Source organism: Macaca thibetana, chromosome 1, assembly GCF_024542745.1.
Source record: "Macaca thibetana thibetana isolate TM-01 chromosome 1, ASM2454274v1, whole genome shotgun sequence".
Taxonomy (NCBI): domain Eukaryota; kingdom Metazoa; phylum Chordata; class Mammalia; order Primates; family Cercopithecidae; genus Macaca; species Macaca thibetana.
The window spans coordinates 118,856,528-118,884,170 of record NC_065578.1 but is presented as its reverse complement, the minus strand read 5'-3'; the positions used below and the strand labels follow the sequence as shown (position 1 = coordinate 118,884,170).

Genomic DNA, 27,643 nt, shown 5'->3' with positions numbered 1-27,643 from the left:
GTAGCACGATCTCGGTTCACTGCAAGCTCCGCCTCCCGGGTTTACGCCATTCTCCTGCCTCAGCCTCCCGAGTAGCTGGGACGACAGGCGCCCGCCACCATGCCCAGCTAATTTTTAAAATATTTTTAGTAGAGACGGGGTTTCACCGTGTTAGCCAGGATGGTCTCTATCTCCTGACCTCGTGATCCGCCGGCCTCGGCCTCCAAAAGTGCTGGAATCACAGACTTGAGCCACCGCACCTGGCCAGTTTGTCGTTTCTTTTCTTTTTTCTTTTAGAAATGTGGTCTCACTGACTGGGCACGGCGGCTCATGCCTGTAACTCCAGCACTTTGGGAGTCCGAGGAGGCTGGATCACTTGAGGTCAGGAGTTCCAGATCAGCTTGGCCAACATGGTGAAACCCTGTCTCTACTAAAAATATAAACAAACAAACAAACAAACAAATAAATAAATAAATAAATAAAATTAGCTGGGCTTGGTGGTCGGCATCTGTAATCCCAGCTACTTGGGAGGCTGAGGCAGGAGAATTGCTTGAACCTGGGAGGCGGAGGTTTCAGTAAGCCAAGATCACACCATTGCACGCCAGCCTAGGCAACAAGAGTGAAACGCCAACTAAAACAAACAAACAAACAAACAAAAAAGCAGAAACATGGTCTCACTATGTCACCCAGGCTGGAGTACACAGACACCATCATGGTGCACTATAGCCTTGAACTCCTGGGCTTAAACTATCCTCCCATCTCAGCTTCCAGAGTAGCTGGGATTACAAGTATGCAATACTGCACCTGGCTCCGTGGTTTCTTAACTGTACTTGTTATCAGCCCTGAAGAATGAAGCCCATTTTGCACATGGGCACAATTTAGTTTTAGTTTAGTTTTGTTTTTTTTTTTAAATTTTTTTCAGGCCAGTGGGGGAGATTCTTTCTTTCAAGCCAACTGAGACCAGTAAGTTCATAGAACAGAGAAAGTTACTAATAGAATTTGAGACTCCCTCATTCCCTTTCAATCTTTTCAATGCAAGTATTTTAACACATTGGGGACAGCTAGGTCAATGATCCATTTAAAGGCAAAAATGACTCTGCAGAATTCAAAATCCCTAGGCATCCCAAGGATGACATTAAACAGAGAAAATCAATCATGCGTATTTTACACATTGATCTCTAGAGTAGAAATCAAAGAAACTCCCATGTCACCCCCAGATTTGCTTTATTGTCTACAATTTGGTTATGATAGATTCCTTCCACTTATAGTCACACAGCAGCCCCTAGAGAAATGGTCTATGAGAAAACAGTCTTCCCTTGTGAGAGCAAATATATGAAAAGCCTTGCAGTTCCCCTGCTAATAGTGCCTGCAGGTCTCCAGCAATTATATTCTCTACTTTGGGATATGTAGATTAAATGAAAGGTTCATACGTTATGGTATTGTGGCCAGACATCTAAAGAGACAACATGCATCTATTAGAAAGGATGTAAGCATCAAGCCTTACTGTAGTGTATTAAAGAACCAGCTCAGCAAGGCCAGGCTTGGCGGCTCATGCCTGTAATCTCAGCACTTTGGGAGGTTGAGGTGGGCAGATCGCTTGAGTTCAGGAGTTCAAGACCTGCCTGGGCAACATAGTGAAACCCTGTCTCTACCAAAAATACAACAAACTAGCCAGGCATGGTGGCACGGACTGTAATCTTGGCTACTCAGGGGGATGAGGTGGGAGGACTGCTTGAGCCTGGGAGGTAGAGGTTGCAGTGAGCTGAGATGGGGCCACTGCATGCCAACCAGGGTGACAGAGTGAGACCTTGTCTCAAAAAAATAAAATAAAATAAAGAACCAGCTCAGGAGGAAAAGGAAATGTTCTTGTATAGTGTATAGCTAACCTTCCATAGCTATAGCTGTGAGCCTGCAGTCACAGCTCACTGCAGCCTCAACCTCCCGGGCTCAGGTCATCCTCCCACCTCAGCATGTTGAGTAGCTGGGACTACAAGAGTGTGCCACCACGCCCGACTAAGTTTTGTATTTTTTGCAGAGATGAGGTTTCGCCACGTTGCCCAGGCTGATCTCGAACTCCTGGGCTCAGGCAATTCTCCTGCCTCGGCTTCCCAAAGTGTTAGGATTACCGGTGTGAGCCACTGCACCTGGCCAAAACTTAAAGTTTTATATATAATTCACACCCACTAGAATGGGCAAATTGAAAGTGTTGAAGAAAATGTAAAGCAATTGAAACTCTCAAACATTATTTGGGGGAATATAAATTGCATGATCACTTCAGAAAACTGTTAGGCAGTATCTTCCAAAGCTGAGCATACGTATGCCCTATGACATAGCATTTCCACTCTTAGGTATATGCCTAGCAGAAATGCATCATATATTTACCATATTTCACATAGTAGAAGGTCCATGGCAGCGCTATTCAAAAGAGCTTCAAACTAGAAATAACACAAATGTCTAACAGAAGTAGAATGGATAAATAGATAGTGGTATTTTCATAATGGGATTCCATACAGCAATAACAAAAAATAAATTACAACCTCACGTAGCAATAAAAATGAATCTCATAATGTTGAGTGAAAAAAGGTACTTGAAGGAGTTATATATGTTGCCATTTATATAAAGTTCAAAAACAGACAAATACAACAACTAATGTATGGTGTTATAAATCAGGATACCTGTTACCCTTGGGAGGAGGCAGTGACTGGGAAGGGCATGAGCTGGGCCTCTGGGATGATACTAGATTCTTCATCTAGATTTTGGGTACACAAGTATGTTCTCTTTGGGAAAATTCAGTGAGCCGTGCACCTGTGATTAGTGTGCTTTTCTCTATGTACTTTTACTTCAATAGAAAATTTACATAAAATGGTTTAATGTAATTATAGTCTGTATGTTTACTAGGCAGTTTTATGTAATTATAGCCCAGGATCATATTTGCCATAATAATCCAAATCTCAATCCTTCATGCTGCCCATAACTGCTGATTAGTAGGCTTTTATTTTTTCAGTGTTCAATTCTCCAGCTATATCCGAGAATTCCCAGAAAATACATAATTTGGGGTAACCATCGGTTTTTGGTGATCTCTTCCTCATGTATAATCAGGGGCTCTGTGGACCCTCTCCTCTGTTGTCCACTGTTACTTTCATCATTTCCGGTGCTGGTCTTGGCACTGCCGTCTTTCTCTTGACATCTCTTTCTCTCTCCCAGTGTCCTGTGCCCTCTTCTCTCTGGCCAGTACATCGACATGTCCAGTTCTTTCAGAGAGGAATCCCTCAGCTCTGCCATGTGAGCTCTTAGATACAATTCTAGCATTTCTACCAATGCCTTACCCTCCCAGAGCTCACAGGTACCCTGGGACCAAAGAGGGACTGCATGGAAGGGTAGCAAGTACCACTGGGCATTATGCCTGGAGCTCCTGCTCCTCTGACTCCAGACGCTACTGCTCAGTTGACCCACTCTAGATACATTTCTTTATTCCTGGTCATCTGCTCTCAGGGGACCAGTTGAGAGTCCCTAGTGTCCCACATCCCTCAGGGTTCTCCAGTTCTTTAGATAGCTCAGTAGACCTCTGAACTACAATTACAGACAAGGCTCTAGTCCTTTCTAACCAGCAAAGAGATCAGCTGAGCCTCTTGTACCCAAGACTTTACCAGCTTTGGAACTCAAAGTCCCATGAGCCCCTCAGTCCCAGGCAAATCAGGATGATTGGTCACCCTACTAATCTGGCTTCTGGGTCCCAGAATGGGCCCCACTAGAGACAGTTGGACATCTAGTACATTTTTTTTTTTTTTTTTAATTTTTGAGACAGAGTCTCGCTCTGTCGCCCAGGCTGGAGGGCAGTGGCGCGATCTCGGCTCACTGCAAGCTACGCCTCCTGGGTTCACGCCATTCTCCTGCCTCAGCCTCCCGAGCAGCTGGGACTACAGGCGCCTGCCACCACGCCCGGCTAGTTTTTTGTATGTTTTTTTTTTTTTTTTTAGTAGAGACGGCGTTTCACTGTGTTAGCCAGGATGGTCTCTATCTCCTGACCTCGTGATCCGCCCGCCTGGGCCTCCCAAAGTGCTGGGATTACAGGCGTGAGCCACCGCGCCCGGTCAACATCTACTTCATTTTTCCCAAATCTCCATGGTAGTTAGGAGGCTGATATGCCCAGAGCGCACACAGGACCTTCAGAGACAGTGTTGCTCATGTCCACATGAATGTCTGTTGGTGAGGTCTGGACAAGCAAATTAGGAAACTGAGAATTAAAAAAAAAAAAAAAAAAAAAAAAAAAAAAAAAAAAAAAAAAAAAAAAAGAACTTGGACCCACAATCAATTGAAGATTCTAACCTAAACATGGCAAACCTAATTATTCCTGTTCAACATATCTAGCCAGCACATCTAACATTTCTAGCCAGTTCTTGTCTTCTGGCTTTCCAGGTTAGGTCCCTTACATAAAGACAAGGCTCACAAGGAAGTCAGCCCTATGATAAGGATTATCAGAGATCAGCAACAGAGGGAGGTAACTGGATACTGAATATCCTGGAGATCCATCAAGGAGAGAGTCCAAACCTTTAGAATGAGTATCAACCAACGAGAGAAAATTCTCATTCTAACGGGCTGCAGACTGAAGTAAATAAGAGATTGATATGCTAAAATTGCATTCAAGTTGGAAATTTGTTTTGTCATTAAAACAGAAGAATAATGAAATACTACCTAGCCTGTTGTTCTTAGATGACACTCTATGAGTAGTGTTGATTTTAATGGTCCTTAAATACGTTAAGGTGAAGAACAGTCTGAGGTGAAAGTGCTCTTCACCAAAAATAAAACAAAATAAAAATAGGATAAAATACTGCTATGTTAAATGTTCACTAAAAGAATACGTTCGTGCTCACACTAGATTTATTGTAAGTAAATGGTAAACAATTATAGATAGAACTGAGAAAATTTTCCCATTAACTTTTTTTTTTCCTGGAGAAATGCCATTATTTGATTCAAATTCAGTTAAAAAAATTCCGGTTTACAGAATAAGTAGAGGCTGAGTTTGAGAACAACTGCTTTAAAGAACAAGATTCCTTAGGATTTGTGCTTGGGTTTGCTTCAGATCTGTCTGTTTTCTTAAGCTAATAAAATACTTCCTACCACAGTCTTGGTTTTGCTCTTAATTTACCTTACAAATTCTATTATTTATACAGTTCAAAGAGATATCAGATGGTCAATTTATTGAGGTTTTACTCCAGTTTCCCCTTCCTCAGCATGGTTGGACTTACTTCTTATCCTCAGGCTTCCAGTATTCCCAGGTGATGACAGAGGGCTCCTGGGTGACTGTGTATACTTGCTGCAATGCAGAGCCCAGGGATGTGGTCCCATAGCCAACAAGCCTCATTCAGCAACTAAGGAGGTGATTTACTGGTGGGGGGAGAGGGGATGAAGAACAGCCAGTTGCAAATGAGTGTCCTGTGACTCCAAAGGACGGTGTTGTTGGTAAAGAGCCATTAAGGTCACCCTGTTGGCTAGCTTGGCTTACCAGCTGGAGGGCTGCTGTGCCTAGAGCTTAGCAAGCTCAATTACAACTCTTTTGCAGTGGGAGAGGCTTCAGTGAGAAGGGCTGATGATATCTTACTGTATTTCAGGGTGATATGGTGTTGACAACAGGTCCTACATAAAGTTGTGGGGCCTGGCAAAGCATCCCACTATTGGCCCTGGTAAGCCTTCTCCACTGTGTCCACCTCCAACACCTAGTCTGCTCTCTCTCAATTGCTTTGCCTTATGAAGGGCAGCCTTGGCCCGATTCGTAACTGCTTCTTTTTCAATTTCCTCAGGAGCAAAATTATCTTGCAATGCAGTTGTTGACCAAATGAGGTAACACAACCAGGGATGGTGGCTCATGCCTATAATCCTAACACTTTGGGAGGCCAAGATGGGAGGATGCTTGAGGTCAGGAGTTGGAGACCAGCCTGGGCAACATAGCGAGACTTTGTCTCTACTAAAAATAGAAAAATTTATATAGGCATAGTGGTGCACACCTGTGGTCCCAGCTACTCAGGAGGCTGAGGCAGGAGGATCAGTTGAGCCCAGAAGTTCAAGGCTACAGTGAGCCATGATCATGCCATTGCACTTCATCCTGGAGGACACAATGAGACCCTGTCTCAAAAAAAATAAAAATAAAAATAAAAATAAAAGAGAGAGGGAGAGAAAGGTAACGTGAGAGGCTTGGAAAGAGTAAACTGCTCACAAGTTAAATTCATCTTGGTTAATCCTAGTTGGAGTAGTGAAACAGAATTCAACTGTGTTTTGTAAACTTCCATGAGGGGGCTCCCTTTCATTCCAAATTCCCTGCACCGTTCTATTCCAAATTCAGTGTGTAGACGTCCAGTGCTTTTTTCTTATAGCCTTAAGTGAAGGGAGGGGACAGAACATGTTGCCTCATATCCCCTTAGCCCAGAAATTGGACATGGTTCTCACTTAAGATTACGACTAGCAAAAGTCCCTTTTCTGTATGCCTTTAGCAAATAATATTCTTAAAAACCTCAAAAACTCTGTCGGTTTTGAAATCCATTTTTATGGGGCAATATTATGGCCGCACTACAGACAAACAAGTGATAATATACACGTAAGTCTCAACTACAACAGAGTGTGGGAATGGAGAAAGAAGCCACTGCATGGGGGGAACAAAAGAAATTGTCAAAGGTTGGAATGCTTTTGGAAAATCTATTTTGTGCTAGGTGTTTCATAGATGGTTAATTTAATCTTCTGTAACAGAGGTTGGTAAACTGTGGCCCAAAGACCAAGTTCAGCTAGCTGACTTTTTGTAAATAAAGTCTTATTGGAACACAGGCATGCTCATTTTTGTTGACGTATTGTCAATGTGCTTTCACCATACAATGGCAGAGACTGCGTGGTCCATAGACTAAAATCTTTACAATTTGGCTCATTACAGAAAAGGGTTGCTGATCCCTGCTCTATAGCTGTGTGAGATGGGAAGTATTTACATTTTACGGATGAATAAACTGAAACTCAGAGAAATTCAGTAGCCCAAAGTCACACTGCTAATAAATGGCAGAGCTAGAATTTGACTCAGGCTGACCTTATTTCCAAAGCTCTCACTCTTTCTGCTATTGTTGCACTCAAACCTCCCTGGTTTATTAAGTGCCTATGTAGGCCTGGTGTTTTACGTTGTGAATCTTTTTTAATGAATTCAAACTGCTGTGCATTGTTTTCAAGGATCTGCACAATCCAATTTCAGCTTGCCTTTCCTGCCCCATCTCCTACTCTTCCCCCAGTGGGCCTAGCTAAAGTCAGCCTGGTGCTGTTGCTGTTCCCAAACACACCTTTCACTTCCTGTCTCTGTGATTCATTTCATGATTCCACTACCCAAAAATAAATAGCTCTCTCAGTTTTCAGAACCAGCCGTGTCCTCCAGGAATCCTACCTTGACCACCCACTGAGAAGCGCTCTCTCTCCCTCTTCCAACGTGAAGAGCAGTTATTTTTCCTGGTGGTTTAGTGCTTATCATATGCTGCCTTGGATTACCTTTTTACAGGCATGTCTTATCTTCCAAAGGAGGTTGTAAATTTCCTGAGCGTGAGGACTGTGCACGCTGCTCTCCACACCCCGGTAGAGTGTGTCATCTGCATTGCTGTTGTATAATGGTAGGTCAATTTGGTGAATGAACACTCTTTCATTGAAATAAACCTGGCTTGCCCTTCCACACAACTCAGCATGTAACCAAAAGCACAAGACCAGCATCTGGATATGGGGTATAATGCGTGATGAAATGAGAAAAATGCAGGAAAAAGGGTAAGGAAATAAGCATCTCACCTCTATTTTTAACTCTTTAACCTGCAGGGTTAAAAAAAAAATGTAGCATTAACTTTTGTTTCAGCCATGTGAGCTAACAGTGCCTTTCCTAGGACAGCAAGGTGATTTCCAGCATGAGATCTGGAGGCAGGCCTGGGTTGGAAAATCTCTGCTACTTATTGGCTGTGTACCTTGGGCAAGTTACTGAACCTCTCTAAGCTTCAGTGTCCTCATATGTACAGTAAAGAAAGTAATAACTGTCTAATCAGATTGATGGGAGAAGCAAATGAGGAAATACCCTTAAGACTTTTAGCTCAGTCTCTGGAATATATTACACTCTTAATAATTACCAGTTATTATTTTTCCATAGCACCATCCCTAGACGGGCACTAGATCTAAATATTTAAGACCAACTGAACTCTGTCCACCTACTGCTATGCATTAACCATCCTTCCTGACTGTGTCATCAAACAATACTACTACAAGGTGGCCCACTGCAATCTGAGGACTTACCAAGGAAGGGGATGATGAATACCCTACCCACAGCATCTATATTTCAATGAGACATGAGAAGCAGGAAAATACATTTCATCTCTTTCCCTGCCCTCTGAACACCATTTATAGCAGACATGTAGTTCCTTCTTTAATGTTAGGTTTCGTTTATTTGTTTGTTTTGTTTTGTTCTTTTTCTTTTGCTTCTGTCAACTCTACCTAACATGTAGTTCTAAACTGGAGATAGAATTAAGAAACAGTCATGTGTCCTGGTCTGCTAATGCAATGTCTTAGGGTCTCTTGGGTAAACTCTCTTTGGTAACAATAGGTTCCTTCATCGGCCACCTTCTAGAGAATCCAGTATCTCTGCTTTGCTCTACTATTATCTTTAGCTATGCCCACCCATTCCTTTCTTCCCTACACTTTCTCAGCTGGATATCAGTTCAGGGCACACCTGAGTTTTCAGATTTAAGTACCAACTCTACAATAGGATGAGGAATTGGAGTTGATGTAAGCAGCACACAGATAGAGAAGCTACTGGTATTCACCATTAACCAGCTTGCTTAGCGGAACTCTGGCTTGACAGCTCGTATCTCTTTCTCTTTCCACTTGGTCTAATTTTTCAACATTGTTCTTAATAGCTATCTGAACTCTTACAATAGTTACTCCCCTGGATTCTGTGCTTACAAAGCCTGTCACATAATCCTTATCTCTAGAGATCCCAGCCTGGTATAAATTCTTGTTCTGGTTTTCTAGCCTCTTCACAGGGAGGAATCCCAAATATCCTAACAGATGTACCTAAGAATATAATCCCAGGTAATCATCCGTCTCCCACCTGGCCCTGCATTCCATTTCCCCTCCCAAAAAGCCTTGATATAAGATATACAATAACTCTCCATAATGCTTCCATTTATTTTTAATGAGTACACAGGGTGACTGGTTCCTTTTTCAGTTGACCTTTTGAAGCTGTTAAACTGGTTTCTCTATATCAACAGCTGAAACAAATGGCCATGAATAAAATCTCACAGGGGAAAAACATGCATGGAGAACATGCTGGTATAATTTAAGCCCATAAGACACAATTATACGGGACAGAAGTCCCCATTGCATGGACATGGATGGAGGGAAACATTTTATAGCCTAGTCTGGGAAATCTCTATACATCACTGTAAGCGCTGATAATTAAAGCAACTATTAAATAATCCATTGCTAATGGATGAAGTGCCTCTGGAAGCAGCCAGGAGAAACTGAAGCTGTCATAGTGAGTCCTACAGTAGGAAAGGGAAACAAAGTTTGAGAAGTAAGAGAGCTAATATAGTTAAAGTTGTGAACCAGAAAAGATTGCTGGTTGAGAAGAGTCAGGAAGTTAAGCTGGGAAGTGAGTGACGCTGGAGTACTAACTACACGACAAGGGAAAGTCTACTTTGGGAATCAGGCCCAGGAAGAGGCTCAGCGAGGTTGTGGGGAGGGAGGCTCATCTGTGAGGCCTCAGGGCACCGAGAGCCAGCCGAGACTTTACCTCTGCTGGACGAGCACCAGCTCTGTGTCTACTCTGGGTTGTTGTCCACCTCTTAAAAAGTTTCTGCTGGATGAGAGCGTGTGGCTCCTGAAGAGTCCCTCTGAGTTTTGTGGAAGACAGAGGGGAGGGCTACATGCCTGGAGCGACTCCTGAGCTGCTCTGTGTGCAGCACAGCTGGAAGCACTTGGTGGGACAGGCAAAGCATGAAGCAAGATCCTTGTGCCAAAGAGCTTCAAATGGAGGAGACAGAAGCAATACATGGCATGAAGCATCTCAAGAGCCAATGAAAACAGTATAAAATGAAACACGAGTGTTTTGTGGTCCAGTTTATCAGAAGGATAGGCATTCACAGGGTTGGGAACTATATAGTAGTAAAAGGGGAATTTAGAGAAAAAAAAAAACAAAACAAAAACAAAAAACCTGTCAAATGGAAAACTGAGCCCCAGCCACTGAATAGAAGCCTTAAGAGCGAGATCCAGTCCCTGGATAATTTGGTGTCCCTTCAAATTAATGTCCTTTAACAGCAAGAGATGTGAAAATTGACGATTATTTTCATTAATAAAATAAAATCTCTCTTTACGCTCAAATAGGGGATTTGCTATATGCACTAACTAGAGCAGAACATTCTACTTATTTGGAATTGTCCTTTGTTTCACAATTTTTCTAGTGCTCATAACTAGAAAGCATTAGTCACTCACGCTCACCAAGGGCAAAGATAACTGACTTGGCATAGTTACACAGGCTTGGTCAAAATATTTTTTCTGAAAGTGCTATGAGGATAGCAAGGCCACTGGTGGCATATGAAAAGTGAACTTTACTTTTTTTTTTTTTGAGACGGAGTCTCGCTCTGTTGCCCAGGCTGGAGTGCAGTGGCCAGATCTCAGCTCACTGCAAGCTCCGCCTCCCGGATTCACGCTATTCTCCTGCCTCAGCCTCCCGAGTAGCTGGGACTACAGGCGCCCGCCACCTTGCCCGGCTAGTTTTTTTAGTTTTTAGTAGAGACAGGGTTTCACCATGTTAGCCAGGATGGTCTCAATCTCCTGACCTCGTGATCTGCCCGCCTCGGCCTCCCAAAGTGCTGGGATTACAGGCTTGAGCCACCGTGCCCGGCCGAACTTTACTTTTTAATCTAAAAACTTAATGGTAATTCCTTAATAGCAAAAATGTATTCACACATCACTTGCAGAATCTATGCACAGGAATATGTTTTTACAATTTCTCCTGTATTAGTTATTTACTTATTGGCTCTCATACCAATAAAACATTTGCCACATTTCTAGTTTTTGTTCTCTCTTCAGTTTTCAATTGTCCAATTAGATAATCTCAATGGGAGATATACTAAAAGGATTAAAATTAATAGTCTGAAAAATACCTTATTCCTCCTGCTATGCCACACATTGTTCAATTTCAGAATTCAGCTGCTAGCTTCTGGTCTTCTTGGGATTGGGATAGGACTCTAATTATACCAAGAAACATGCATGTATATATCGCAGATAAATCTGCAGCCCTAGGAGTGTTTTTACATTTCTATCCAAAGACACTTCCTTCTTGAGTGGGAGTAAAACTAATTTACATTTCATCACTTGCGTTGCAGTGTTGGTAGAAGCTTGAGTTAAATAGCACTGAATCTCTGATTAATTCCAGTAATATTTTAGTGCCTCCATGAATTGAGGCCTGGGGCAGCTGAGTCTGCCCTTAGTCTGGTCCTCACTTTGTAACCATGCTCATGTCACTGAAACGACTCCCTAAACTCAGTTTTCGCATCTGTAAAATGTGAATATTAATAGCCACAGAATCCACTTCATAGGGCCACTCAAAGATCAGATCAGATAATGAATGTGAAAACAGTTTTGCAAAGAGGATGATGCTGGACATGTGTAGGTTATTATTTCACTAGTGAAGAAGAATATGAAATTATTAAAGAAATCTTACAGTGAGAATCCTGACTTACAAGACTCTTTGACTTCTTGTCAAACAACTCTCTTAAATCCATGGTTCATAATATATGAGGGAGTGGGGTGTTATTGGAGAGAGCAATGGCTTGCCAGTGTGTGACACTAGGTCAAGTCTCCAGCACCGTACTAAACTGAAGTGCATGAACTTGGGTAAATCACTTAACCTCTTTGTTTTCTTCATTTGTAAAATTAGATGTTTGGATTAAAACCCTTACATATTCTAGAAGTATGGATAGCATGCTTTTTAGACCGAGATACTCAGGATTTGCTGAACTATGCATACTGCAAGCCCAAGCACCTGTCTTCTTCTTCTTCATTGATGTATCCTATAGTGTCATACACTAGGCCTGATATATAGCAGTGCTCAGTAAAAATACATGTTCAATATAAGAATGACAGCTCAATCATTGTATCAACTCATTTATGGGGTAATTTTATGTAATTTAATGTACTTTTGTTTCTTTCAACAAAGGTGAATTGTTAAATATCAAACTCCAAGTAATTAATAAGAGCTACTTTTCTGAGACTTATTACCTAAGTAAGTCCACAAGTCCAAAACATGATTCTGATTTTGGTTTGAAGAAAAAAGGCCAGCATGCCTTAAAAGGGATGTAATATTTAAATTCAGGATTTTCTGGAACTTGGCTCTATTGCCTCGTCTATGCAATTTCTTCTAGCAGTAAAATGTTAAGATCTAAAACAGCCAACTTTATTTTTACTCCTTCCTACCCTCACCCTCACCCCCTCATCCTGGACCCATTTTGGCCTTCCAAAATGCTCTGTAGCTCTTCTGAGTGAAAAGTTGTTTCTAGGCTCAGGATCTTTACACTTAAGATTCCTTTGACCCCAAATTACTTCCCTCCTTCCTCTGTACCTGGCTAACTCCTCCTCCTTCCAGGCTCAGCTAGAAACTTTGTCAGAAAACGTTTCTTCACCCCTAAGACTATGGTAGGTGCCAGTAGCACCCTGGACATTTTTCTAACGTAGTGTGTCTGTATCAGGTCATTTATCACATGAGATTGTCATTAAGCAATTAATGTGAAGAAGGTCAGAGCACAGACACTGAAGCTACACTGCTTGGGTTCTAAGCCAACTAGAAGATGAAATGGGCAAGGAAGGTAAATTGGGTGAGGGTGATAACAATAGTACCTGCCTCAAAAGCTTGTCAAGAGTATTGAATGACTAAAGGGTTCATATACAAAGCATATTTAACAAGACTTAGCACACAGTATCAGAATCAGCAAATGCCAGAATATCTGAGATTCTGATTCTGGCAATAAGTATTATTATTACCTGTTTGGTCAACTCAAGTCTACAAGCTCTTTGAGAGTAGGAACCATATTTTATTCACTGTTATATTCCTAGCGCTGTAAATGCTCCATAAACATGTATTGAATAAATAGATTTATCTTTTCTCCTTCACTGAAGCCATATCCCCTTAGTTGATCAGAAACAATAAACCTGGTGATGAAGTCACAATGCCTCCAGAGAAAAGAGAAGTAGGTGGGGAGTACTAGTCAAGTCAGTTAGATGCCAAAGCAGTTTTATTGAGAATAGGAGAAAGTTTTGGTGACACCACTTAAAAAGCTGTGACTGGTGATACATTATAAGAAAATTAGCATGCCAACGGAAGTGAAATTGAGACTACTGAGTGTAGACATAGTAAAAGAAAACAAAGCAGGCCGGGCATGGTGGCTCACGCCTGCAATCCCAGCACTTTGGGAGGCCAAGGTGGGCAGATCATGAGGTCAGGAGATCGAGACCATCCTGGCTAACACGGTGAAACCCCATCTCTACTAAAAACACAAAAAAATTAGCCGGGCGTGGTGGCGGATGCCTGTAGTCCCAGCTACTCGGGAGGCTGAGGCAGGAGAATGGCGTGAACCCGGGAGGTGGAGCCTGCAGTGAGCTGAGATCGGGCCACTGCACTCCAGACTGGGTGACAGAGCGAGACTCCTTCTCAAAAAAAACAGTTTACTGCCTCATTCAGCCTACAGGGATGGGTCATTTATTTTTAGTCTATCTACTGGTATAGAGAGTCTGTATGTCATTCCCGTGACACTGTGTCCACTGTCTACATGGGCATTCTGGGTCCCTTCATACTTCTCCAGTCTCATGCACTGTCCTTCATTTCAGCTGCCCTGTACCCTTCACAGCATTGCAGGTCTTTGGCCTCACCTGAAGCACCCAGCTCCTCCCTCAGAAAACTTACCTCGACGCGGACTCAGCTCAGGCGTCACCACCAGGGAAGCGATCTCTGACACCCCCAATTTCTTCAGCACCCATTATCTGCTATGCAAGCTCAGTGATAACAGCTCTGTCTCCTTGCCTGGTTATCATTCTTTCACTGGATTGCGCTCACAGGGGTGTCCCTCGTGCTGAGCACTGTGCAGGGAAGAGAGCAGGTGCAAATCAACACAGTAAGTTTCCTACTATTGAAAGAATAAATGGATGGAACCATATTTTGTTCACTGTTGAAGGGATGGATGGATGGTTGGGGCTTCCTGGCTCTCCCCTTCACGCTCTCACTCTGAATGTTCCCATTTTTTCTTCTTGTCACACAGACGTAAACTCAGCCTCTGAATCTGACTGCTGAATGATCTTGGGTAAATGCAGCCTCTCAGAGCCCTATTTTCCTTATTTGTGAAATAGAGATTATGTGAATTTTTTTTTTTTTTTTTTTTTTTTTTTTTTTTTTTTGAGATGGAGTCTCGTTCTGTCTCCCAGGCTGGAGTGCAGTGGCTGGATCTCAGCTCACTGCAAGCTCCGCCTCCCGGGTTTACGCCATTCTCCTGCCTCAGCCTCCCGAGTAGCTGGGACTACAGGCGCCCGCCACCTCGCCCGGCTAGTTTTTTGTATTTCTTAATAGAGACGGGGTTTCACCGTGTTAGCCAGGCTGGTTTCGATCTCCTGACCTCGTGATCCGCCCGTCTCGGCCTCCCAAAGTGCTGGGATTACAGGCTTGAGCCACCGCGCACGGCCGAGATTATGTGAATATTAAACAAATTAGATGGCTCCTGGTTTATAATAAATTTTATGTAAATGATCGTGCAAATAACAGTTTTGTTTCTTCATTTCTAATCTTTATACGTTTAACTGTCTTTTCTTATTGGGATGGACTAGATTTCCAGTGCTAAGTGGAAGAGTAGCAGTGATACTGGGCATCCTTTTCCTGTATTTAATCTGAGAGAGAGAGAGAGCATCAAAAACTTCTCCATTAAATCAGATACAGATGTGTTTTAAAAACTTCGTGAACGAAATATCTTTCTAGTTTTTGCAGTGTAGAGATGAGTAAAATCTACACCTTGATCTGTGTTACCTACTTTTCCTGTAACTCACAATTGATTTTCCTTCTCTTCCCAACCTTGAGGGATTAGAGGTTCCAGGCTATGTGAAGCCCAGCAAGGAAACAGTGTCTTTGGCTTTTAGCTAGGAGAAACATTTGTAGAAGGCAGTCTGTTTTAGAGCCAGTCTTCAGCCCAGCTAATCCCAGTGATAACATCCCTTCCTCCTCCTTCCACTTCCTTTGGGAAATACTTTCACTTTCCCCTTCCCTAAATTCTCCTCTGGGGAATAAGATACACTTCAAAATCTGAACATATTAATGAAATATGCACTTTTATACATTACATTTCAATAAAAATTTACTTTGAAAAAGTATATCCAAGAGAAGTAGTCCACAAATGAACAACGATGTTCCTCACAGCTGCTTTAAAAATATTCATTAAGTGTCTTCAGCAAATTTCTTATGAGTTCCTATCGTAAAAGCTGAGCTTTTACAAGTTGGACTCTTGAGACAAATGTAGGAAGGATACAGACATAGAGATCCCTACTCTTGTGGAGTTTCCAGCTAGTTTCAAGAGAGAAAACAAACTAGGTAAACAAAATTGAAAGCATTTTGAATAGAAGAAAATAAAGGACTGCAGGAAAATAAAGAAGGTTACTTTGGATAGAGTGGCCAGAGAAAATTGCTATAAGGAGGTGACATTCAGGTTTAAGATGAGAAGGAGCTACCCACAGAAAGGCTGGGGCTGGAGGTGGAGTGTTGACTCTAGGTAGAAATGGGGAAGAGGCCCTGATCTGGGTGGGAATAGAATACAAGTCTTAGGACTTAAGATGAAGCAGCTAAATGCCACCAGGACACAAAACAAAACATAAGATTGGAAAGCCAAGTTGTATGCTACCTACTAATAAACCAACCAGGCTAAATAATCACTTTAAGGATTGAATTTGTTTGTTTGCTTGTTTTTGATAGAGACCAAGTCTCACTTTGTCACCCAGGTTATAGTGCAGTGGCATGATTAGAACTCCCTGTAGCCTTAACCTCCCGGCTAAAGCAAATCCCTCTGCCCCAGCCTCCCAAGTAGCTGGGACTAAAAGAATACACTACCATGTCCAGCTAAATTTTTTTTTATAATTTTTTTGCAGAGATGGGGTCTCGCTATGTTGCCTTGGCTGGTCTCAAACTCCTAGGGATCATGGGATCCTCCTACCTTGGCTTCCCAAAGTGCTGGGATTATAGGTATGAGCCACCATGCCCAGCCTTTTTTTTTTTTTTTTTTTTGAAAGAACTGATACAAGAATGAAAACATAGCTGGGTTCTCCTAATAGGCACTGACTGATCCATGTGTCCCCATCATTTATGTCCTAGCAAGTGGTCAATTTACCACACACAGTCCTAATTCTCCAGCCTGCATTATGGAGTTAGAGAGCAGGCGGTGAGAACAACAGTGTCTCTACTAAGGAAAAGAACATTTCATTGGAAGCTGTTTTTCATGTGAACCTACCCCTTTTCCCCTGGCTTGTTCTCATATCCCTCTTTCCTGAGTAATTTCACCATAAAAAATTCCACAAAAACATTAAAATTCTGAGTTCGCTCAGAACTATTTCTGTTGTACTAGGCAAAAATCCAATTCAAATCAGATAAATAAAATGGTGGGGGAGGAGAATTTAATGGTTCCCAGAACTAAAAAGTGCAAGGATAGATTTCGGAATGCTTGGAATGAAGAGCTCAAGTCAATTTCTCTTTTTCTGTGTCTCCCTCTCTCAGCTCTTCCACTTTCTGTATTGACTCCACATTCAGTCTACACATTCCAGCATGTTCAACTTAATGTTACTTTTTCCAACTAGCAATTCCAACAGAAAAAGAGGGCTTCTTTGATTTTTATCTTCTGGGTCATATCTGTCTCTGACACAGTTACTGGTCTGTGAGCTATGGGAGGCACTGATTGGCCAGGCCTGGGTTACAGATCCAGCCCCAGAACTGGGCAATGAAGTGGTAGAGGTAGGAAAAGATAGATCCTCTTCCAGATAAGACTAAAGTTGAAGGAGGGGTGGTTCCTCAGAAGGAAAATTAGAGTGCTGTTACAAGAAAGTGGGAATGAATGCTGAGCCGTCAAAAAACAGTAGCCGTACTCTACTGTCCATCTCTTGGCTTCTCTTCTTCCATACGGTTTTTAAAGTGCCCCCATTTAACAGCATGCGATTATTCTACATATGCATGAAAATGCATTCACCCACTCTCCAAAAAGGCAAATGCATTTTCACATGTCTAACTCGTTTCATTTGCCTTGTTTTTTCTTTGTGTCTAGCTCCTGGTCCATGACCTTTAAGTGATTTTCATTCTCTCTTTCTGACATCCTATGACTAACCTACAAATCTGATCCCTCCTCACATAGTCAGTATAAAACAGTAGAGGGGAAAATAGAGTAACTCCTACAGAAAAGCAAGGAAAGGGTAAATAATCAGTATGGAGACTGTACCATAGGATATATTACGTTCTGCTAGTTAGAAATAGCAAGAATCACCTGCCTCACAGGGAATTGAGTTCTTCGGCCAATTTACCTACCTTCAGCTTTACGCTCAGAAAGGATTCCTGTTGACTGTTTTCCTCCATGGTCACAACTGTAAAGGGAATTGAGGAGGATTCCTTTTCTTGGGACTGAATTGTTTTAGCCACCCCCTGCCTTCTCTTGTATTTCAGGGGTATGGAGTCTTTCTATGCTCTAGACCCTGTCCTGGGAGTTTCTGTCTTTTAAGGAAAAGCCTTAGAGCTGATTCATTTTAACAGTCTTCAGTTGAACAGCCACCATCTTGGCCTCTGCCTAGGGCAACTTGAAATAACTATCTGCAGGTGAGGAGGACTAATGGCGTGGCCTTTTGATGCAAGGTGGTGTCCTGGTGGATAGCTCTTTTAATTAGGGTGACCCGCTTTAGAGCTGTCATCTAGGTATAATTATTAATAGCACCCATACTTACACTCAGAATTGTCCCATTTTGATAAGAAATTATATGGTCACCCAATTAAAATGGGGTTAATTCTTCCCTTCCTCTGGCAGGAACAGCACAGCAGGAAGAGTTTGATGTAGACTCAGGAGACAGTCTTTCTATTATCAATTTTTTACCTTATGCCTTTGCTGTCACTGTGCAAGAGGCAGAGGATTTCAGTTTTCCTACATGGCATGGCTCAATATATCTGACTTTGGACCATTTGAGTTTGCTAGCTACTGGTAGAAAGGGAATCTTTTAATCACACTGTAATTTTTTTCCTCTCTGCTACCACATAGGCCAGTTTCAACATTAGCACGCCTTTTTCTTTGGAACATTTACAAAAACTGTAAGTAGACCAAACTCTCTAAAACCCTGACATTTGTCAATCAAGACCTCTCAAACTCCACCCTGGAAATGTTGGGGTCTGAGACTTCTCACTCAGTTTCTTGGCTACCATATCACAAGAATTTCCAGTTCTCTAGCTTGGCAGAGAGGGATCTTTCCTACTTTCACCACTCCTCAACTCAGCCAATCTTACATTTAAGGATCTGCACTACAGCATCCCACTTCCAGCTGTATAGAACTCTTTTGGCTGCAAGAGATAGAACTTAACTCAAAATAGCTTAAACCCAAAAGGGAATGTTTTGGCTCATGTAACTAAAAAGTCTAAGGGTAACTTGGCTTCAGGCATGATCAAACAAGTCATAAAAATTTGCTTATGCATACATCCCTTCCCACACCCCTTTTCTCAGTTTTGCTTCCTTTAATAGCTCATCCCTCATACAACACTGAATTGGCTAATTGGCGGGTCTTGATCACTACCTGCCAATGAAGTAGAGGTGAAGATGGGCTCTGCCCTTCTCTAAACCACAAGACCTAAGGGTGGAAATGGGGGTATTTCCCAAAGGTGCTGTTACCAAAAAAAAAGGGAAACGGATGCTTGCTAGGTTAAGAAAAACAACAGAGGTCCATCCATTTTATACTTGAAAGCTTAAAAAATGTAAGCAAATCTGTCCAGGCTCAACTCTCTGTTTGACAGATGAGGATGAGAATCATTATTTACTTTGCCTCAAAGTGGTGAAGAAGAAGAAGAAAAGGGCAAGGGTAAATTTTTTTTTTTAGTTTAAAAATGAAATAAAAACCCACAGGCTTGAAAGTTTAGACTTTCCTGAAGTTGCGGTGTGCCTTTCCAACCTATTGTCAACTTGGAAAAGACTTCATCTTCAACAGTGGAGGAAGCCTGTATTCTCTCCTTTCATTTACTTGTCTGTCACCTTCCCTTGAGGGCCTCAAGGGCAGGACAGAGCATATGACAAGGAGGAAAGAAATGCCATTTCCTTCTGTTCTCAGACTCTGCGTATCTTAGCTGGGAATGTGCAGTTTGTTCATTTCAATCTCAACATTTTCAACACTAAGTTGCAGGAATTAGTTAATTCAACAAGTATTTGTTGAATAAGAATCCCTTATCCTCTCTCCTCTTTGTTACCCTTTGCTTCTCTCCAAGACTTTTCTCATTGGCATTTAAACATCCCCAAGGCTCTCTCATCTTAAAAACCAAACGCATAAAACTCCCACAAACAGAAAAATGTCCTTTGATCCCACTTCCTTCTCAGCTACTACCCCGTTCACAACCAAATTTCACACACTACGTGTCTTCTTTACCATCTGTATTTCCTCCCTCCCAAGCCTGCCTCCGGCCACTCCTGTCCACTCCTGTCACTCACTGGAACAGAAGGCTTATGGAAAGAGCCCCACTTTTAGAGAACACGAACCCCGGTATAAGGCAACGTTATAGCCCTTAAAACACCGTGAAGTAATTGTGTGACATCTGTCTTTTCAACTGGAGTGTGGGCTTCTTGGGGGTAAGTCATAGCTGGTAGTTACTCAGTAAAATATCTTACTGTTGAATGTTACATGTCTACTTGAGGCATGGAGACTAGCATGAATAAGTGTTAAATAAAACTTTGTTGAAGGAACAAAATAACTGGGATTAGAAACAAAAGGAAGGGATAGGTTTGGAATGGGGTGGAATAATGAGTGAAATAATGAAATAATGAAAGTTTAACTATCCTGAGCTTAAGTTAGAAGCGTAGGAGAAGGGGGAGAGTGTGTTGTATTAAAAGCAAGGCAAAAAATAGCTTCAATGGGCAATGTTACACGTTAAGTGCTACAAGCAAGTATATCATGTTTTTCAAATTGAACACTATTAGAGGCTACTTGATTTGCAAAACAGTAATCAATTCTTTGGGGTGGACATGGGGGAATTAGTTTCACTGGAACGTTACCAGGTTGAGAATGTGAAGGAGCAGTAATTTGTACGGTCCAGAAAATGCAAGGATCACAGCACAATTAATTTAGGTGGACAGTCAACAGAGTGGGCATACAACAGGAACTTTTGGGAGGTGGACAGTCCTATCTGCATGCTTCTCATTAATTCTACATTTTAATCCAGACCATCTTATTCCTGTGGCTAAGGATCTCTAGAGAAAGAGAACTCTAGCATTCTACTAGTGGATAAACTTTACTTACATGTAAGCTAAACCCTTCGCCCAAATGTTTTAATCATATGGATTTAAAATGTGAAATGACAAGTGGAGGTGACAGGTAATTATGACTTTATTTTTTGAAACAGAGTCTCAATCTGTCACCCAGGCTGGAGTGCAATCATGGCTCACTGCAGGCTCAAACTTCTAGTCTCAAACGACCCTTTCACTTAAACGACCGAGTAGCTGGGACTACAGGTACGCGCCACCACACCCACATTTCATTTCTATTTTATTATTTTATTTTATTTTTGGTAGAAACAGGGTCTCACTATGTTGCCCAGGCTGGTCTTGAACTCCTGGGCTCAAGTGACCCTCCCACCTCGGCCTCCAAAAGTGCTGTGATTACAGGCATGAGCCACCAAGCCCAGACTTTTCTTTTCTTTTTTTTTTTTTTTTTTTGAGACGGAGTCTCACTCTGTTGCCCAGACTGGAGTGCAGTGGCATGATCTCAGCTCACTGCAAGCTCTGCCTCCCGGGTTCATGCCATTCTCCTGCCTCAGCCTCCTGAGTAGCTGGAACTACAGGTGCCCACCACCACGCCAGGCTCATTTTTGGTGATTTTTTTTTTTTTAAGTAGAGACGGGGTTTCACCGTGTTAGCCAGGATGGTCTCGATCTCCTGACCTCGTGATCCGCCCGCCTCGGCCTCCCAAAGTGCTGGGATTACAGGCGTGAGCCACCGCGCCCGGCCTCCCATATACTTTTCTATCTGATTACTTTTCTTTTTTTTTTTTTTTTTTTTTTTTTTTTTTTTTTTTTTTTGAGATGGAGTCTCGCTGTGTCACCCAGGCTGGAGTGCAGTGGCCCGATCTCGGCTCACTGCAAGCTCCGCCTCCCGGGTTTACGCCATTCTCCTGCCTCAGCCTCCGAGTAGCTGGGACTACAGGCGCCCGCCACCACGCCCGGCTAGTTTTTTGTATTTTTAGTAGAGACGGGGTTTCACCGTGTTAGCCAGGATGGTCTCGATCTCCTGACTTCGTGATCCACCCGCCTCGGCCTCCCAAAGTACTGGGATTACAGGCTTGAGCCACCGCGCCCGGCCCTGATTACTTTTCAAACACATTCTAGAGCATCCTAGAACTTGTCCTTTCCTAGTTCAGTTTATTACATTCTGCTCATGCTCCTGGAGAGAATACAGCTTTTACTCATTTAGTCTCTATGTGGTCCTTCCTTGATTTTCTAAAGGTCTTGAGTCTGTGGTCCCAGAAATAGACAAAAACGTGTTCAGGGCATCATAGACTCTTGCTAGGCTGGAAGTGGAGTACCCCTGTTGTAGCCAATGTCCTCTTCTCCTCACCCTTCCACTTCCCGAAATACACACACTCAATATACAGTGGCCATCACATCTGTTTTGTAGGACCAACTAAGCTGAATCCTAAAGGTTAATGAAGGAAAGATATGCAGAAAGTCCAGCACTTTCCTAATTCAGCAGCACACACGTTTTCACATGTCTAATATTTAATTTACGTAATTTATTTTCAATCTCAATTTAATTGCTTTTCTTGAAAAGATGTTTGGGACAAGGCCAACAATGGAGAGAGGAATGTCACCGGGTCGGGATCTGGAAACAATCAGCTCTGTATGGTTTTAAAGATGAAGCGCCAAGATCTTAAGGAACCTGAATTCCTGGTGAGCAATCAAGTTCTTTAATCGGCCCCCAGCAGGATGTCAACGGCTTAAAAGACAAAAGAAAATCTATTTTAAAAGATAGATTTTATCTTTTTAGATTAATTTTAAAAAAGCGAACCCATCACAAACTTCCTGGTTTTTAAAGAATGGGCCTCTCCCACCGCAGAGCCCTCCCGCACCATGGGACAGCTCAGTGGCAGCGTCCTCCGGCCGCCCGTAACCGGTGCCGCGAGCTCGGAGTGCCGGGCTGGGATCTCGCGCCCTCCGGGGCAGCGGGCTCCATGAGCGCCGCGGGGCGGGGCGTGGGGCAGGACCTGCCGGCCGCTCCCTTCCCCACGGCGCTTAGGGAAGCAGCGAGCGCCTTTCATCCTGTCCCGGAGTCCTAGCCTGGCCGGAGCTACCTCCAGGGCGCCCGCTGCTGCGGTGGCAGGAAGTCCCCGGGAACTACAAATCGAGGCATGCTGGGAGCATTCTCCCGCTCCTCCCAGGAAATGTCCTTTGTCCAGCCCTACAGGAAGCCCCAGTGAGGAGTCAGCCGGGCAGCCAGCCAGCGAGCCAGCCAGCCAGCCAGCCAGCCAGCCAGCCAACCAACCATACAGCGGGCCAGCCAGCGGCCGCTGCAGCCGCCGCCGCCGCCGCCGCCGCACAAGGGCAGACGCGCTGCGGTGCGGGGCTCGGGCCGGGGCGCTCGGTGCCCTAGCTCCTCGCCGCGCCAGCCGCCGCGCAGGTAGGAGCTTGGCTGTGGCTGGGCTCAACCGCCTCTCCGGGATGGGGCTGATCGGGACCAGACCCGACCGCTGCGGGGATGGGGTGTGTGTTCGAGTGCGGTGGCGGAACGGCTGGGCAAAGTTGTGCCTCGTAAAGTGGACCATTGTCCGCTCCCCTGGGGCGCAGGCCCCCGGGCTTAAGCGGTGCTCTCGCGCCCGCAAAGCCGGGGCTGAGCTCCCTCAGGGGTATGTGGCGAGGGGCGGGAAGGAGGAGGCTGAGACGTGAGGGAGGAGACAGCGATGCAAGAGGGAATAGGACCGTCCCGCCGACCACCGAAGGGGGCATCAGAGACCCTCGGAGAAGCCAAGCCCAGGGAGGAGCTTGGAAGGCAAGGAGAAGGTGAAGGGCTTTGTGTGCAGTTGTGGACCTTGACGGACTGCGCTCTCCTTGCCTTGTCTGTCCGTGTCCCCAGCCCCATTGGGGCTAAGGGAGGGTAGGGGGCTCCGAGAAGGGGCAGAAGAGAAGCGGCAGGTCATCTTGGGTACTAGTGAATGAAATGTGTGCCTGCCTTTTCCTCTCTTCTCCATTCTAGCCCACACAGATGAGCGGCTTTGGGGCTGCCATCAGACCGGGCAAATGACACAATAAGGACGAGTGGGTGGAGAGATGGACAGCAGCTCGCAGCCCAAGAGGGGTGGCCGTCTAGCCCCGGGAGGCATTCCAACCACAAATGTCCATGTCGGCAGGTGGTGGGGTGGTGGGCAAAGCTGGAACCTGCACCCTTCACGGGGATGCCGAGGCTCAGGATTGTGCATGGAGGCACGAGTGAGGGGTGTGTTGGGAGGAGTGGGTGAGTAAAAGGTTGAGGGGGAGCAGCGACACAGAGGCGCTGAGTGTTATGACCATGCATCGGAAATCGACTACCACTTCCTCTGGGACTTGCCACGATTTTCCTTTTTCCTAACCGCGCCCCCACCGCCCTGCCTCCCCTACAGGAGTGAATCACCCACCCCTTACTACATGAACCCTGGGCTGAATTGAAGTTGGTGATGTATCCCTCTCCTTGTAGCGGGCATGTTTGTCCTTAACCTGTAGGATGACACCAATACTCCGCATCCCCTACTGCCTTACCCTCCTCCCTCAAGACTGAGCATCTGGTAAATGCGGTCGGTCGGATAATGGCTAGCAAGTTAAATGTCTTTGAGGAGCTGCGGTGGATGAGTGGGCAACTTTGAACACAGTCCAAGTGTGACTGTTGTAACTGAACTCAGCACGCCTAAGGGGCCACACTCACTATCTCTCCTTTCTCCCCTTACCTGAGTTTTTGTTGATGTTCCCAACTGTTTACCTTCTTCTCTCAACAAGCCAACATGTGGATATTATTTAATGTGGAATATGATTGAGGAGCCAAATGGACCTTTAAGAATGCCACTTATGTGGCCAGGCAGGAGTATGCAAGGCTCATGGTTGGAAGAATGATGCTGTAGGGCATGGAGAGAGCCCTGAGCCTGATATAAATGGCTTTCGAGGAGAAACAAAACATTTCTTCCCTGGCTTCTTTAGGAGAGATGAGGCATTTGAACTGAGATAAAGAATGGGATTGAGAAAACAACAACAACAACAACCACCCAGTTCTTTAGGATGAGGGCATGAGGATAATGAAGTGAAGGGAAGAGGCTCTGTGAATTCAGATGATTTCTAGTTAGAACATATTGGCTCTGTGTGTGTGTGTGTGTGTGTGTGTGTGTGTGTGTGTGTGTGTGTGTGTGTATGTTGGAAGTGGGGGTTGTTGTTAAGGGAAGGTTGATGTCAAAAGTTCAGCCATGCTCAACAGAGAATAAGATGGCATCTAATTGAACAAGATCATAAATGTGAAGTCAGGCTGCCCTTTACATTACACAAAGGAACACATAGATGGCCTTTCAGAACTACTGGGATAGAGGGGTAAATGGATGCTAGTCAGACAGAAGAACCAGCTGATGTGGCTGGATTGAAGTGGTAAATGATGACCTCACATCAGAGCATGACTAAGGCTCATGGAGTTGCATCACATTTCCTCTCCCTCCCCCACCAAAAACTCTTTGAATTTCCTCAGAATCTACATTTTTTCTTTTTTGCCTAATTACTAGTGTCCTGTGAAAGGAAGGAGAAAGGGTAAAGGTTGGTTGCAAGGATGATAAACTAAGGCAAGAAGGAGCTTGTCTGTTATGTAGAAAGAAAAAAATAGATGTAGTGTCAGTAAGAGTTCTGGAGCTTGAACCTATGTCAGTAGCATATGGGCTTTTCTTTGTATCTAAGATCCTACTTCTTTCTTTTCTTTCACCTGCCCCTTAACAGGTTTCTCAGTACCACACACTATGTAGAGTTAATATAATCAACAAAAGTAACTCCTTACTTTGGGATTTAAAATTCTTCACAATTCAGTGCCTACCTACCTCTGTCCTTCATTGGACCTGCCCACCCCAATTTACCTCCCCATCCTTGGAGCAAATAACTCCCCAATCCTTGAAGATGCAACAGACATTCTTGAACCTCTGTGACTGCCAGGTTGAACCCCATGCTTGCTGGACATCCCTGCATCTGTCGCTAATTATTTTTCGTACATATCCTGGCCCAGTTGATTAGCTCCCTTATAGAACTCTTGCCAACCTTTGCAGTCAAAATTAATCTTACCCCTTGGTAATTTGTATTATTTCAATGACACCTGCTTTAGGAGTTAATACCTAACAAGTGCTCAAAGGATGTTTGACTTGAAAACACGAATAAATCAAAGAATGAGTGAAAGGATGAAAAAAATCTTAATTCTCTTGCCTTTCCTTAGAAAAGGGGATGGAGCCTTTCTCATAGACCTGTGAGGATTCATTGCAATTGTGAAAATAAAGCATCTAGGACATGCCAGACTGAGGCTTTTCCTTTTGCTCCTGGATTGAGAGACCCTAAAAGTACCTATCATAGTGTCTAGTACAAAGACACTGACAAAAAGTTTGTTGAATAAATTCTTTGCCAGCCTACATTTTAAACTCTCAGGCAGAATATGGAGTGGATTAATCCCAAGCAAATAATCAACAATGTTTGTCATTATTCTAGACTGAAGAAGGTAACTGTTTCCATTCAATTATGAAAGTGCAAAGTGCTCATTACAAAAGCAGCACTACGAAGACTGTCCTGCTATTGGCAAGTAAGCCAGACATTTACCATGTCATTTTTATTTTTATAGCCCAAGCAATGTACCAGGATTAAAATGTAGCATATAGAAATAGACAACAAATCAGACTTTCAAACTTTCCCCAAAGACACTACAATTTAATAGTCCCTCAGTTAACTTGAACTGGGCAATTTTTCATGCTTCTTTTTATGTGATTACAATAATAGTCGCCACTTATGGAACATCTGTATATTGGCTACTAAACTAGGTGATTTACATGTTTATTCTGATAACTTATTTAATCTGATGACTTACATATTGTTATCTCTATTCTAAAAATGTGGAAACTAGGGCTTGGAGAGAAGGTAAGAAACTTGCCTGGAGTCCCAGATTCTGAACTGAGTGTAGATTGGAATTTAGGTCTGCTGACTGCCAAGCCTGTTCAGAATTTGCTTTCCATGGGAGAAAACGGACAGTTCTTTATTCCTTCTTCTCCTGAAGTCCTTCACTTCCCAGATTTCCTACCATTCACATTGTTGTGCTTCTGAAATCATCCTAATGGATCTTATTCTGAGAAGTACTGTTTTTTTCATAGATTTGTTATTTTTATGTCCTCAAACTCTCATGACCATCAGTTGGAAAGGCCAGGTTCAGAACCCCTAATAAGACCTTTGGGTACCCCTAATAAGACCTTTGGAATTCTTTTCTTTTTTCTCCCAGCCTGTCTGAATTCCTCTTGCCAGCCCAAGTCTCACTTCTTTTGGGTAGCCTTTTTCAACTACACCAGGCCACCCTCAGCCTCTCCCCTAATCTCTTGCATTGTTTAAAATTCTGCAGTTCAGTGTTTTCTTAATGAAAGTAGACTTGAGTGGGTTCCGACATGTGACAGGGACTTTATGTCCAGAACACGACCTGGCGTATGGTAGACTTTCAGAAACTGAGTTAATGATGAATTGGTATTGACTAAAATGCAGAAATGGAGGCATGAAATATTATTTGCATGTTGATAGTTTGCTTATATTGTAGAAGAGGGATAGAAAGAGAGGATAATTATTTTCTTAGTTAATTTTCACCCTTTTCATGTAACTTCCAAAAGAGGAAAGTACCTTCTGGAAATATGCCAGAGCAGACCACTGTAAGCTGAGTTTTCTTAGCTTGACTAACATGGGCACTGAATGATTTATAGTGTTTAATAATTTGGGGTAGTGGGGTGGGGCATTGTTTAGTACCTTTCCCTTTGTTGTCATGCCAAATCTCTCAGATGTCATGCACATCTGAGAAAATCAGAGGGGCTTCACTGGCTGCACTTATTGGAGGAAAAGAAGGCTGGGGAGAGGAAGGAAGATAATTCATTCTGTTTTCATCAGAGCAGCAAGATTTGTGTGGGGCACAGATTTGGCATTCATTTCATCATGTATTGATAAGGGATGGTTGAAAGATCAGTAGTTTCTCCTCTTTGGGTGGAAGAGGGTTTCACCTATCACAAGATTGAACCCATTTATTTAGGTTGACTAAACGTTCTTTTTCTCTGACCTCAAGGGTGCACAGAATTTTGAAAGCCCTGGTATAAACACAGCGTGCTGTGGGTTGTTATAAGCACATTAGTCATGTTAAAGGAGAATAGG

The 27,643-nt window shown here is 43.4% G+C and overlaps 2 protein-coding genes across 2 annotated transcripts in view; both read left to right on the top strand.

The window, feature by feature from the left end:
- The window catches only part of LOC126931138 (RNA polymerase II subunit A C-terminal domain phosphatase SSU72-like), a 223,881-nt gene that overhangs the window by 125,805 nt on the left and 70,433 nt on the right, over nucleotides 1-27,643 (top strand). The gene's annotated exons all lie outside the window — the stretch shown is intronic.
- ZNF697 (zinc finger protein 697) overlaps nucleotides 22,523-27,643 on the top strand; it is a 29,084-nt gene continuing 23,963 nt past the window's right edge. The window contains exon 1 of the mRNA XM_050748607.1: nucleotides 22,523-22,892. The gene's annotated coding sequence lies outside the window, so the exon portion shown is untranslated. The remainder of the gene's footprint in view (nucleotides 22,893-27,643) is intronic.